We start from the raw sequence: 15,228 nt of genomic DNA, 5'->3' as shown, positions 1-15,228 counted from the left end.
GTGACTGCATATGGTGAAATAAGCGTTTTCAGAGCGTAAAAAGCTCAAAAAGCACATTTTTCACAGCCAAGTGGCTGCAATCATCATCTTCTTGATGGAAAAGGTGGTTTTGTGTCTTTTTATGCCCTGTTTTGCCAGATTATTCAATTTTAAGCATCAGTGACCACTCTGTGATTTGGGCCTTGTATGTGACTGCATATGGTGAAATAAGCGTTTTCAGAGCGTAAAAAGCTCAAAAAGCACACTTTCCAGTGCCAAGTGGCTGCAATCATCATCTTCTTGATGGAAAAGGTGGTTTTGTGTCTTTTTATGCCCTGTTTGGCCAGATTTTTCACTTTTAAGCATCAGTGACCACTCTGTGATTTGGTCCCTGTATGTGACTGCATATGGTGAAATAAGCGTTTTCAGAGCGTAAAAAGCTCAAATAGCACACTTTCCAGTGCCAAGTGGCTGCAATCATCATCTTCTTGATGGAAAAGGTGGTTTTGTGTCTTTTTATGCCCTGTTTTGCCAGATTTGTCACTTTTAAGCATAACTGACCACTCTGTGATTTGGTCCCTGTATGTGACTGCATATGGTGAAATAAGCGTTTTCAGAGCGTAAAAAGCTCAAAAAGCACACTTTCCAGTGCCAAGTGGCTGCAATCATCATCTTCTTGATGGAAAAGGTGGTTTTGTGTCTTTTTATGCCCTGTTTTGCCAGATTTTTCACCTTTTTAGCATCAGTGACCACTCTGATTTGGTCCCGGTATGTGACTGCATATGGTGAAATAAGCGTTTTCAGAGCTTAAAAAGCTCAAAAAGCACATTTTTCAGTGCCAAGTGGCTGCAATCATCATCTTCTTGATGGAAAAGGTGGTTTTGTGTCTTTTTATGCCCTGTTTGGGCAGATTTTTCACTTTTTCAGCATCAGTGACCACTCTGATTTGGTCCCGGTAAGTAACTGCATATGGTGAAATAAGCGTTTTCAGAGCGTAAAAAGCTCAAAAAGCACACTTTCCAGTGCCAAGTGGCTGCAATCATCATCTTCTTGATGGAAAAGGTGGTTTTGTGTCTTTTTATGCCCTGTTTGGCCAGATTTGTCACTTTTAAGCATAACTGACCACTCTGTGATTTGGTCCCTGTATGTGACTGCATATGGTGAAATAAGCGTTTTCAGAGCGTAAAAAGCTCAAAAAGCACACTTTCCAGTGCCAAGTGGCTGCAATCATCATCTTCTTGATGGAAAAGGTGGTTTTGTGTCTTTTTATGCCCTAAATTGGCAGATTTTTCACTTTTTTAGCTTGAGTGACCACTGTGATTTGGTCCCTGTATTTGACTGCATATGGTGAAATAAGCGTTTTCAGAGCGTAAAAAGCTCAAAAAGCACACTTTCACAGCCAAGTGGCTGCAATCATCATCTTCTTGATGGAAAAGGTGGTTTTGTGTCTTTTTATGCCCTGTTTTGCCAGATTTTTCACTTTTTAGCATCAGTGACCAGTCTGATTTGGTCCCGGTATGTGACTGCATATGGTGAAATAAGCGTTTTCAGAGCGTAAAAAGCTCAAAAAGTACACTTTCACAGCCAAGTGGCTGCAATCATCATCTTCTTGATGGAAAAGGTGGTAAGGTGTCTTTTTATGCCCTGTTTTGCCAGATTTTTCACTTTTTTAGCATGTGTGACCACTGTGATTTGGTCCCTGTATGTGACTGCATATGGTGAAATAAGCATTTTCAGAGCGTAAAAAGCTCAAAAAGCACACTTTCCAGTGCCAAGTGGCTGCAATCATCATCTTCTTGATGGAAAAGGTGGTTTTGTGTCTTTTTATGCCCTGTTTGGCCAGATTTTTCACTTTTAAGCATGAGTGTTCACTCTGTCATTTGGTCCCTGTATGTGACTGCATATGGTGAAATAAGCGTTTTCAGAGCGTAAAAAGCTCAAAAAGCACATTTTTCACAGCCAAGTGGCTGCAATCATCATCTTCTTGATGAAAAACGTGGTTTTGTGTCTTTTTATGCCCTGTTTTGCCAGATTTTTCACTTTTAAGCATCAGTGACCACTCTGTGATTTGAGCCCTGTATGTGACTGCATATGGTGAAATAAGCCTTTTCAGAGCGTAAAAAGCTCAAAAAGCACACTTTCACAGCCAAGTGGCTGCAATCATCATCTTCTTGATGGAAAAGGTGGTTTTGTGTCTTTTTATGCCCTGTTTTGCCAGATTTTTCACTTTTTAGCATTAGTGACCACTCTGATTTGGTCCCGGTATGTGACTGCATATGGTGAAATAAGCGTTTTCAGAGCGTAAAAAGCTCAAAAAGCACATTTTTCACAGCCAAGTGGCTGCAATCATCATCTTCTTGATGGAAAAGGTGGTTTTGTGTCTTTTTATGCCCTGTTTTGCCAGATTATTCACTTTTAAGCATCAGTGACCACTCTGTGATTTGGTCCCTGTATGTGACTGCATATGGTGAAATAAGCGTTTTCAGAGCGTAAAAAGCTCAAAAAGCACACTTTCCAGTGCCAAGTGGCTGCAATCATCATCTTCTTGATGGAAAAGGTGGTTTTGTGTCTTTTTATGCCCTGTATGGCCAGATTTTTCACTTTTAAGCATCAGTGACCACTCTGTGATTTGGTCCCTGTATGTGACTGCATATGGTGAAATAAGCGTTTTCAGAGCGTAAAAAGCTCAAAAAGCACACTTTCCAGTGCCAAGTGGCTGCAATCATCATCTTCTTGATGAAAAACGTGGTTTTGTGTCTTTTTATGCCCTGTTTTGCCAGATTTTTCACTTTTAAGCATCAGTGACCACTGTGTGATTTGAGCCCTGTATGTGACTGCATATGGTGAAATAAGCGTTTTCAGAGCGTAAAAAGCTCAAAAAGAACACTTTCCAGTGCCAAGTGGCTGCAATCATCATCTTCTTGATGGAAAAGGTGGTTTTGTGTCTTTTTATGCCCTGTTTTGCCAGATTTTTCACTTTTTTAGCATGTGTGACCACTGTGATTTGGTCCCTGTATGTGACTGCATATGGTGAAATAAGCATTTTCAGAGCGTAAAAAGCTCAAAAAGCACACTTTCCAGTGCCAAGTGGCTGCAATCATCATCTTCTTGATGGAAAAGGTGGTTTTGTGTCTTTTTATGCCCTGTTTGGCCAGATTTTTCACTTTTAAGCATCAGTGACCACTCTGTGATTTGGTCCCTGTATGTGACTGCATATGGTGAAATAAGCGTTTTCAGAGCGTAAAAAGCTCAAAAAGCACACTTTCCAGTGCCAAGTGGCTGCAATCATCATCTTCTTGATGGAAAAGGTGGTTTTGTGTCTTTTTATGCCCTGTTTTGCCAGATTTTTCACTTTTTAGCATCAGTGACCACTCTGTGATTTGAGCCCTGTATGTGACTGCATATGGTGAAATAAGCCTTTTCAGAGCGTAAAAAGCTCAAAAAGCACACTTTCACAGCCAAGTGGCTGCAATCATCATCTTCTTGATGGAAAAGGTGGTTTTGTGTCTTTTTATGCCCTGTTTGGCCAGATTTTTCACTTTTAAGCATCACTGACCACTCTGTGATTTGGGCCCTGTATGTTACTGCATATGGTGAAATAAGCGTTTTCAGAGCGTAAAAAGCTCAAATAGCACACTTTCCAGTGCCAAGTGGCTGCAATCATCATCTTCTTGATGGAAAAGGTGGTTTTGTGTCTTTTTATGCCCTGTTTTGCCAGATTTTTCACTTTTAAGCATAACTGACCACTCTGTGATTTGGGCCCTGTATGTGACTGCATATGGTGAAATAAGCGTTTTCAGAGCGTAAAAAGCTCAAAAAGAACACTTTCCAGTGCCAAGTGGCTGCAATCATCATCTTCTTGATGGAAAAGGTGGTTTTGTGTCTTTTTATGCTCTGTTTGGGCAGATTTTTCACTTTTTCAGCATCAGTGACCACTCTGATTTGGTCCCGGTATGTAACTGCATATGGTGAAATAAGCGTTTTCAGAGCGTAAAAAGCTCAAAAAGCACACTTTTCACAGCCAAGTGGCTGCAATCATCATCTTCTTGATGGAAAAGGTGGTAAGCTGTCTTTTTATGCCCTGTTTTGGCAGATTTTTCACTTTTTTAGCATCAGTGACCACGCTGATTTGGTCCCGGTATGTGACTGCATATGGTGAAATAAGCGTTTTCAGAGCGTAAAAAGCTAAAAAAGCACACTTTCACAGCCAAGTGGCTGCAATCATCATCTTCTTGATGGAAAAGGTGGTTTTGTGTCTTTTTATGCCCTGTTTTGCCAGATTTTTCACTTTTAAGCATAACTGACCACTCTGTGATTTGGGCTCTGTATGTGACTGCATATGGTGAAATAAGCGTTTTCAGAGCGTAAAAAGCTCAAAAAGCACACTTTCCAGTGCCAAGTGGCTGCAATCATCATCTTCTTGATGGAAAAGGTGGTTTTGTGTCTTTTTATGCCCTGTTTGGGGAGATTTTTCACTTTTAAGCATCAGTGACCACTCTGTGATTTGGTCCCTGTATGTGACTGCATATGGTGAAATAAGCGTTTTCAGAGCGTAAAAAGCTCAAAAAGTACACATTCACAGCCAAGTGGCTGCAATCATCATCTTCTTGATGGAAAAGGTGGTTTTGTGTCTTTTTATGCCCTGTTTTGCCAGATTTTTCACTTGAGCCCTGTATGTGACTGCATATGGTGAAATAAGCATTTTCAGAGCGTAAAAAGCTCAAAAAGCACACTTTCCAGTGCCAAGTGGCTGCAATCATCATCTTCTTGATGGAAAAGGTGGTTTTGTGTCTTTTTATGCCCTGTTTTGCCAGATTTTTCACTTGAGCCCTGTATGTGACTGCATATGGTGAAATAAGCATTTTCAGAGCGTAAAAAGCTCAAAAAGCACACTTTCCAGTGCCAAGGGGCTACAATCATCATCTTCTTGATGGAAAAGGTGGTTTTGTGTCTTTTTATGCCCTGTTTTGCCAGATTTTTCACTTTTAAGCATCACTGACCACTCTGTGATTTGGGCCCTGTATGTGACTGCATATGGTGAAATAAGCGTTTTCAGAGCGTAAAAAGCTCAAAAAGCACACTTTCCAGTGCCAAGTGGCTGCAATCATCATCTTCTTGATGGAAAAGGTGGTTTTGTGTCTTTTTATGCCCTGTTTTGCCAGATTATTCACTTTTAAGCATCAGTGACCACTCTGTGATTTGGTCCCTGTATGTGACTGCATATGGTGAAATAAGCGTTTTCAGAGCGTAAAAAGCTCAAAAAGCACACTTTCACAGCCAAGTGGCTGCAATCATCATCTTCTTGATGGAAAAGGTAGTTTTGTGTCTTTTCATGCCCTGTTTTGCCAGATTTTTCACTTTTAAGCATCACTGACCACTCTGTGATTTGGGCCCTGTATGTGACTGCATATGGTGAAATAAGCGTTTTCAGAGCGTAAAAAGCTCAAAAAGCACACTTTCCAGTGCCAAGTGGCTGCAATCATCATCTTCTTGATGGAAAAGGTGGTTTTGTGTCTTTTTATGCCCTGTTTTGGCAGATTTTTCACTTTTAAGCATCAGTGACCACTCTGTGATTTGGTCCCTGTATGTGACTGCATATGGTGAAATAAGCGTTTTCAGAGCGTAAAAAGCTCAAAAAGCACACTTTCACAGCCAAGTGGCTGCAATCATCATCTTCTTGATGGAAAAGGTGGTTTTGTCTCTTTTTATGCCCTGTTTTGGCAGATTTTTCACTTTGTTAGCATGAGTGACCACTCTGTGATTTGGTCCCTGTATGTGACTGCATATGGTGAAATAAGCGTTTTCAGAGCGTAAAAAGCTCAAAAAGCACACTTTCACAGCCAAGTGGCTGCAATCATCATCTTCTTGATGGAAAAGGTGGTTTTGTGTCTTTTTATGCCCTGTTTTGCCAGATTTTTCACTTTTTTAGCATGAGTGACCACTGTGATTTGGTCCCTGTATGTGACTGCATATGGTGAAATAAGCGTTTTCAGAGCGTAAAAAGCTCAAAAAGCACACTTTCACAGCCAAGTGGCTGCAATCATCATCTTCTTGATGGAAAACGTGGTTTTGTGTCTTTTTATGCCCTGTTTTGCCAGATTTTTCACTTTTAAGCATAACTGACCACTCTGTGATTTGGGCCCTGTATGTGACTGCATATGGTGAAATAAGCATTTTCAGAGCGTAAAAAGCTCAAAAAGCACACTTTCCAGTGCCAAGTGGCTGCAATCATCATCTTCTTGATGGAAAAGGTGGTTTTGTGTCTTTTTATGCCCTGTTTGGGCAGATTTTTCACTTTTTCAGCATCAGTGACCACTCTGATTTGGTCCCGGTATGTAACTGCATATGGTGAAATAAGCGTTTTCAGAGCGTAAAAAGCTCAAAAAGCACACTTTCACAGCCAAGTGGCTGCAATCATCATCTTCTTGATGGAAAAGGTGGTTTTGTGTCTTTTTATGCCCTGTTTTGGCAGATTTTTCACTTTTAAGCATCGGTGACCACTCTGTGATTTGGTCCGTGTATGTGACTGCATATGGTGAAATAAGCGTTTTCAGAGCGTAAAAAGCTCAAAAAGCACACTTTCACAGCCAAGTGGCTGCAATCATCATCTTCTTGATGGAAAAGGTGGTTTTGTGTCTTTTTATGCCCTGTTTTACCAGATTTTTCACTTTTTTACCATGAGTGACCTCTGTGATTTGGTCCCTGTATGTGACTGCATATGGTGAAATAAGCGTTTTCAGAGCGTAAAAAGCTCAAAAAGCACACTTTCACAGCCAAGTGGCTGCAATCATCATCTTCTTGATGGAAAACGTGGTTTTGTGTCTTTTTATGCCCTGTTTTGCCAGATTTTTCACTTGAGCCCTGTATGTGACTGCATATGGTGAAATAAGCATTTTCAGAGCGTAAAAAGCTCAAAAAGCACACTTTTCACAGCCAAGTGGCTGCAATCATCATCTTCTTGATGGAAAAGGTGGTTTTGTGTCTTTTTATGCCCTAAATTGGCAGATTTTTCACTTTTTTAGCTTGAGTGACCACTGTGATTTGGTCCCTGTATTTGACAGCATATGGTGAAATAAGCGTTTTCAGAGCGTAAAAAGCTCAAAAAGCACACTTTCACAGCCAAGTGGCTGCAATCATCATCTTCTTGATGGAAAAGGTGGTTTTGTGTCTTTTTATGCCCTGTTTGGCCAGATTTTTCACTTTTAAGCATGAGTGTCCACTTTGTCATTTGGGCCCTGTATGGTACTGCATATGGTGAAATAAGCGTTTTCAGAGCGTAAAAAGCTCAAATAGCACACTTTCCAGTGCCAAGTGGCTGCAATCATCATCTTCTTGATGGAAAAGGTGGTTTTGTGTCTTTTTATGCCCTGTTTTGCCAGATTTGTCACTTTTAAGCATAACTGACCACTCTGTGATTTGGTCCCTGTATGTGACTGCATATGGTGAAATAAGCGTTTTCAGAGCGTAAAAAGCTCAAAAAGCACACTTTCCAGTGCCAAGTGGCTGCAATCATCATCTTCTTGATGGAAAAGGTGGTTTTGTGTCTTTTTATGCCCTAAATTGGCAGATTTTTCACTTTTTTAGCTTGAGTGACCACTGTGATTTGGTCCCTGTATTTGACTGCATATGGTGAAATAAGCGTTTTCAGAGCGTAAAAAGCTCAAAAAGCACACTTTCACAGCCAAGTGGCTGCAATCATCATCTTCTTGATGGAAAAGGTGGTTTTGTGTCTTTTTATGCCCTGTTTGGCCAGATTTTTCTCTTTTAAGCATCAGTGACCACTCTGTGATGTGACTGCATATGGTGAAATAAGCGTTTTCAGAGCGTAAAAAGCTCAAAAAGCACACTTTCCAGTGCCAAGTGGCTGCAATCATCATCTTCTTGATGGAAAAGGTGGTTTTGTGTCTTTTTATGCCCTGTTTTGCCAGATTTTTCACTTTTTAGCATCAGTGACCACTCTGATTTGGTCCCGGTATGTGACTGCATATGGTGAAATAAGCGTTTTCAGAGCGTAAAAAGCTCAAAAAGCACATTTTTCACAGCCAAGTGGCTGCAATCATCATCTTCTTGATGGAAAAGGTGGTTTTGTGTCTTTTTATGCCCTGTTTTGCCAGATTTGTCACTTTTAAGCATAACTGACCACTCTGTGATTTGGTCCCTGTATGTGACTGCATATGGTGAAATAAGCGTTTTCAGAGCGTAAAAAGCTCAAAAAGCACACTTTCCAGTGCCAAGTGGCTGCAATCATCATCTTCTTGATGGAAAAGGTGGTTTTGTGTCTTTTTATGCCCTAAATTGGCAGATTTTTCACTTTTTTAGCTTGAGTGACCACTGTGATTTGGTCCCTGTATTTGACTGCATATGGTGAAATAAGCGTTTTCAGAGCGTAAAAAGCTCAAAAAGCACACTTTCACAGCCAAGTGGCTGCAATCATCATCTTCTTGATGGAAAAGGTGGTTTTGTGTCTTTTTATGCCCTGTTTGGCCAGATTTTTCACTTTTTAGCATCAGTGACCACTCTGATTTGGTCCCGGTATGTGACTGCATATGGTGAAATAAGCGTTTTCAGAGCGTAAAAAGCTCAAAAAGCACATTTTTCACAGCCAAGTGGCTGCAATCATCATCTTCTTGATGGAAAAGGTGGTTTTGTGTCTTTTTATGCCCTGTTTGGCCAGATTTTTCACTTTTAAGCATCAGTGACCACTCTGTGATTTGGTCCCTGTATGTGACTGCATATGGTGAAATAAGCGTTTTCCGAGCGTAAAAAGCTCAAAAAGCACACTTTCCAGTGCCAAGTGGCTGCAATCATCATCTTCTCGATGAAAAACGTGTTTTGTGTCTTTTTATGCCCTGTTTTGCCAGATTTTTCACTTTTAAGCATCAGTGACCACTCTGTGATTTGAGCACTGTATGTGACTGCGTATGGTGAAATAAGCCTTTTCAGAGCGTAAAAAGCTCAAAAAGCACACTTTCACAGCCAAGTGGCTGCAATCATCATCTTCTTGATGGAAAAGGTGGTTTTGTGTCTTTTTATGCCCTGTTTTGCCAGATTTTTCACTTTTTTAGCATGAGTGACCACTGTGATTTGGTCCCTGTATGTGACTGCATATGGTGAAATAAGCGTTTTCAGAGCGTAAAAAGCTCAAAAAGTACACTTTCACAGCCAAGTGGCTGCAATCATCATCTTCTTGATGGAAAAGGTGGTAAGGTGTCTTTTTATGCCCTGTTTTGCCAGATTTTTCACTTTTTTAGCATGTGTGACCACTGTGATTTGGTCCCTGTATGTGACTGCATATGGTGAAATAAGCATTTTCAGAGCGTAAAAAGCTCAAAAAGCACACTTTCCAGTGCCAAGTGGCTGCAATCATCATCTTCTTGATGGAAAAGGTGGTTTTGTGTCTTTTTATGCCCTGTTTGGGCAGATTTTTCACTTTTTAGCATCAGTGACCACTCTGATTTGGTCCCGGTATGTGACTGCATATGGTGAAATAAGCGTTTTCAGAGCGTAAAAAGCTCAAAAAGCACATTTTTCACAGCCAAGTGGCTGCAATCATCATCTTCTTGATGGAAAAGGTGGTTTTGTGTCTTTTTATGCCCTGTTTTGCCAGATTATTCAATTTTAAGCATCAGTGACCACTCTGTGATTTGGGCCTTGTATGTGACTGCATATGGTGAAATAAGCGTTTTCAGAGCGTAAAAAGCTCAAAAAGCACACTTTCCAGTGCCAAGTGGCTGCAATCATCATCTTCTTGATGGAAAAGGTGGTTTTGTGTCTTTTTATGCCCTGTTTGGCCAGATTTTTCACTTTTAAGCATCAGTGACCACTCTGTGATTTGGTCCCTGTATGTGACTGCATATGGTGAAATAAGCGTTTTCAGAGCGTAAAAAGCTCAAATAGCACACTTTCCAGTGCCAAGTGGCTGCAATCATCATCTTCTTGATGGAAAAGGTGGTTTTGTGTCTTTTTATGCCCTGTTTTGCCAGATTTGTCACTTTTAAGCATAACTGACCACTCTGTGATTTGGTCCCTGTATGTGACTGCATATGGTGAAATAAGCGTTTTCAGAGCGTAAAAAGCTCAAAAAGCACACTTTCCAGTGCCAAGTGGCTGCAATCATCATCTTCTTGATGGAAAAGGTGGTTTTGTGTCTTTTTATGCCCTGTTTTGCCAGATTTTTCACCTTTTTAGCATCAGTGACCACTCTGATTTGGTCCCGGTTTGTGACTGCATATGGTGAAATAAGCGTTTTCAGAGCGTAAAAAGCTCAAAAAGCACATTTTTCAGTGCCAAGTGGCTGCAATCATCATCTTCTTGATGGAAAAGGTGGTTTTGTGTCTTTTTATGCCCTGTTTGGGCAGATTTTTCACTTTTTCAGCATCAGTGACCACTCTGATTTGGTCCCGGTAAGTAACTGCATATGGTGAAATAAGCGTTTTCAGAGCGTAAAAAGCTCAAAAAGCACACTTTCCAGTGCCAAGTGGCTGCAATCATCATCTTCTTGATGGAAAAGGTGGTTTTGTGTCTTTTTATGCCCTGTTTTGGCAGATTTTTCACTTTTAAGCATCAGTGACCACTCTGTGATTTGGTCCCTGTATGTGACTGCATATGGTGAAATAAGCGTTTTCAGAGCGTAAAAAGCTCAAAAAGCACACTTTCACAGCCAAGTGGCTGCAATCATCATCTTCTTGATGGAAAAGGTGGTTTTGTCTCTTTTTATGCCCTGTTTTGGCAGATTTTTCACTTTGTTAGCATGAGTGACCACTCTGTGATTTGGTCCCTGTATGTGACTGCATATGGTGAAATAAGCGTTTTCAGAGCGTAAAAAGCTCAAAAAGCACACTTTCACAGCCAAGTGGCTGCAATCATCATCTTCTTGATGGAAAAGGTGGTTTTGTGTCTTTTTATGCCCTGTTTTGCCAGATTTTTCACTTTTTTAGCATGAGTGACCACTGTGATTTGGTCCCTGTATGTGACTGCATATGGTGAAATAAGCGTTTTCAGAGCGTAAAAAGCTCAAAAAGCACACTTTCACAGCCAAGTGGCTGCAATCATCATCTTCTTGATGGAAAACGTGGTTTTGTGTCTTTTTATGCCCTGTTTTGCCAGATTTTTCACTTTTAAGCATAACTGACCACTCTGTGATTTGGGCCCTGTATGTGACTGCATATGGTGAAATAAGCATTTTCAGAGCGTAAAAAGCTCAAAAAGCACACTTTCCAGTGCCAAGTGGCTGCAATCATCATCTTCTTGATGGAAAAGGTGGTTTTGTGTCTTTTTATGCCCTGTTTGGGCAGATTTTTCACTTTTTCAGCATCAGTGACCACTCTGATTTGGTCCCGGTATGTAACTGCATATGGTGAAATAAGCGTTTTCAGAGCGTAAAAAGCTCAAAAAGCACACTTTCACAGCCAAGTGGCTGCAATCATCATCTTCTTGATGGAAAAGGTGGTTTTGTGTCTTTTTATGCCCTGTTTTGGCAGATTTTTCACTTTTAAGCATCGGTGACCACTCTGTGATTTGGTCCGTGTATGTGACTGCATATGGTGAAATAAGCGTTTTCAGAGCGTAAAAAGCTCAAAAAGCACACTTTCACAGCCAAGTGGCTGCAATCATCATCTTCTTGATGGAAAAGGTGGTTTTGTGTCTTTTTATGCCCTGTTTTACCAGATTTTTCACTTTTTTACCATGAGTGACCTCTGTGATTTGGTCCCTGTATGTGACTGCATATGGTGAAATAAGCGTTTTCAGAGCGTAAAAAGCTCAAAAAGCACACTTTCACAGCCAAGTGGCTGCAATCATCATCTTCTTGATGGAAAACGTGGTTTTGTGTCTTTTTATGCCCTGTTTTGCCAGATTTTTCACTTGAGCCCTGTATGTGACTGCATATGGTGAAATAAGCATTTTCAGAGCGTAAAAAGCTCAAAAAGCACACTTTTCACAGCCAAGTGGCTGCAATCATCATCTTCTTGATGGAAAAGGTGGTTTTGTGTCTTTTTATGCCCTAAATTGGCAGATTTTTCACTTTTTTAGCTTGAGTGACCACTGTGATTTGGTCCCTGTATTTGACAGCATATGGTGAAATAAGCGTTTTCAGAGCGTAAAAAGCTCAAAAAGCACACTTTCACAGCCAAGTGGCTGCAATCATCATCTTCTTGATGGAAAAGGTGGTTTTGTGTCTTTTTATGCCCTGTTTGGCCAGATTTTTCACTTTTAAGCATGAGTGTCCACTTTGTCATTTGGGCCCTGTATGGTACTGCATATGGTGAAATAAGCGTTTTCAGAGCGTAAAAAGCTCAAATAGCACACTTTCCAGTGCCAAGTGGCTGCAATCATCATCTTCTTGATGGAAAAGGTGGTTTTGTGTCTTTTTATGCCCTGTTTTGCCAGATTTGTCACTTTTAAGCATAACTGACCACTCTGTGATTTGGTCCCTGTATGTGACTGCATATGGTGAAATAAGCGTTTTCAGAGCGTAAAAAGCTCAAAAAGCACACTTTCCAGTGCCAAGTGGCTGCAATCATCATCTTCTTGATGGAAAAGGTGGTTTTGTGTCTTTTTATGCCCTAAATTGGCAGATTTTTCACTTTTTTAGCTTGAGTGACCACTGTGATTTGGTCCCTGTATTTGACTGCATATGGTGAAATAAGCGTTTTCAGAGCGTAAAAAGCTCAAAAAGCACACTTTCACAGCCAAGTGGCTGCAATCATCATCTTCTTGATGGAAAAGGTGGTTTTGTGTCTTTTTATGCCCTGTTTGGCCAGATTTTTCTCTTTTAAGCATCAGTGACCACTCTGTGATGTGACTGCATATGGTGAAATAAGCGTTTTCAGAGCGTAAAAAGCTCAAAAAGCACACTTTCCAGTGCCAAGTGGCTGCAATCATCATCTTCTTGATGGAAAAGGTGGTTTTGTGTCTTTTTATGCCCTGTTTTGCCAGATTTTTCACTTTTTAGCATCAGTGACCACTCTGATTTGGTCCCGGTATGTGACTGCATATGGTGAAATAAGCGTTTTCAGAGCGTAAAAAGCTCAAAAAGCACATTTTTCACAGCCAAGTGGCTGCATTCATCATCTTCTTGATGGAAAAGGTGGTTTTGTGTCTTTTTATGCCCTGTTTTGCCAGATTATTCACTTTTAAGCATCAGTGACCACTCTGTGATTTGGGCCCTGTATGTGACTGCATATGGTGAAATAAGCCTTTTCAGAGCGTAAAAAGCTCAAAAAGCACACTTTTCACAGCCAAGTGGCTGCAATCATCATCTTCTTGATGGAAAAGGTGGTTTTGTGTCTTTTTATGCCCTAAATTGGAAAATTTTTCACTTTTTTAGCATCAGTGACCACTCTGATTTGGTCCCGGTATGTGACTGCATATGGTGAAATAAGCGTTTTCAGAGCGTAAAAAGCTCAAAAAGCACACTTTCACAGCCAAGTGGCTGCAATCATCATCTTCTTGATGGAAAAGGTGGTTTTGTGTCTTTTTATGCCCTGTTTTGCCAGATTTTTCACTTTTTAGCATCAGTGACCACTCTGATTTGGTCCCGGTATGTGACTGCATATGGTGAAATAAGCGTTTTCAGAGCGTAAAAAGCTCAAAAAGTACACTTTCACAGCCAAGTGGCTGCAATCATCATCTTCTTGATGGAAAAGGTGGTTTTGTGTCTTTTTATGCCCTGTTTGGCCAGATTTTTCACTTTTAAGCATGAGTGTTCACTCTGTCATTTGGTCCCTGTATGTGACTGCATATGGTGAAATAAGCGTTTTCAGAGCGTAAAAAGCTCAAAAAGTACACTTTCACAGCCAAGTGGCTGCAATCATCATCTTCTTGATGGAAAAGGTGGTTTTGTGTCTTTTTATGCCCTGTTTTGCCAGATTTTTCACTTTTTTAGCATGTGTGACCACTGTGATTTGGTCCCTGTATGTGACTGCATATGGTGAAATAAGCATTTTCAGAGCGTAAAAAGCTCAAAAAGCACACTTTCCAGTGCCAAGTGGCTGCAATCATCATCTTCTTGATGGAAAAGGTGGTTTTGTGTCTTTTTATGCCCTGTTTGGCCAGATTTTTCACTTTTAAGCATCAGTGACCACTCTGTGATTTGGTCCCTGTATGTGACTGCATATGGTGAAATAAGCGTTTTCAGAGCGTAAAAAGCTCAAAAAGCACACTTTCCAGTGCCAAGTGGCTGCAATCATCATCTTCTTGATGGAAAAGGTGGTTTTGTGTCTTTTTATGCCCTGTTTTGCCAGATTTTTCACTTTTTAGCATCAGTGACCACTCTGTGATTTGAGCCCTGTATGTGACTGCATATGGTGAAATAAGCCTTTTCAGAGCGTAAAAAGCTCAAAAAGCACACTTTCACAGCCAAGTGGCTGCAATCATCATCTTCTTGATGGAAAAGGTGGTTTTGTGTCTTTTTATGCCCTGTTTGGCCAGATTTTTCACTTTTAAGCATCACTGACCACTCTGTGATTTGGGCCCTGTATGTTACTGCATATGGTGAAATAAGCGTTTTCAGAGCGTAAAAAGCTCAAATAGCACACTTTCCAGTGCCAAGTGGCTGCAATCATCATCTTCTTGATGGAAAAGGTGGTTTTGTGTCTTTTTATGCCCTGTTTTGCCAGATTTTTCACTTTTAAGCATCACTGACCACTCTGTGATTTGGGCCCTGTATGTGACTGCATATGGTGAAATAAGCGTTTTCAGAGCGTAAAAAGCTCAAAAAGCACACTTTTCACAGCCAAGTGGCTGCAATCATCATCTTCTTGATGGAAAACGTGGTTTTGTGTCTTTTTATGCCCTGTTTTGCCAGATTATTCACTTTTAAGCATCAGTGACCACTCTGTGATTTGGTCCCTGTATGTGACTGCATATGGTGAAATAAGCGTTTTCAGAGCGTAAAAAGCTCAAAAAGCACACTTTCACAGCCAAGTGGCTGCAATCATCATCTTCTTGATGGAAAACGTGGTTTTGTGTCTTTTTATGCCCTGTTTTGCCAGATTTTTCACTTTTAAGCATCAGTGACCACTCTGTGATTTGGGCTCTGTATGTGACTGCATATGGTGAAATAAGCGTTTTCAGAGCGTAAAAAGCTCAAAAAGCACACTTTCCAGTGCCAAGTGGCTGCAATCATCATCTTCTTGATGGAAAAGGTGGTTTTGTGTCTTTTTATGCCCTGTTTTGCCAGATTTTTCACTTTTAAGCATAACTGACCACTCTGTGATTTGGGCCCTGTATGTGACTGCATATGGTGAA

Source organism: Lutjanus erythropterus, chromosome 22, assembly GCF_056507025.1.
Source record: "Lutjanus erythropterus isolate fLutEry1 chromosome 22, fLutEry1.hap2, whole genome shotgun sequence".
NCBI lineage: Eukaryota > Metazoa > Chordata > Actinopteri > Lutjaniformes > Lutjanidae > Lutjanus > Lutjanus erythropterus.
Note: the sequence above shows the minus strand (reverse complement) of the source record.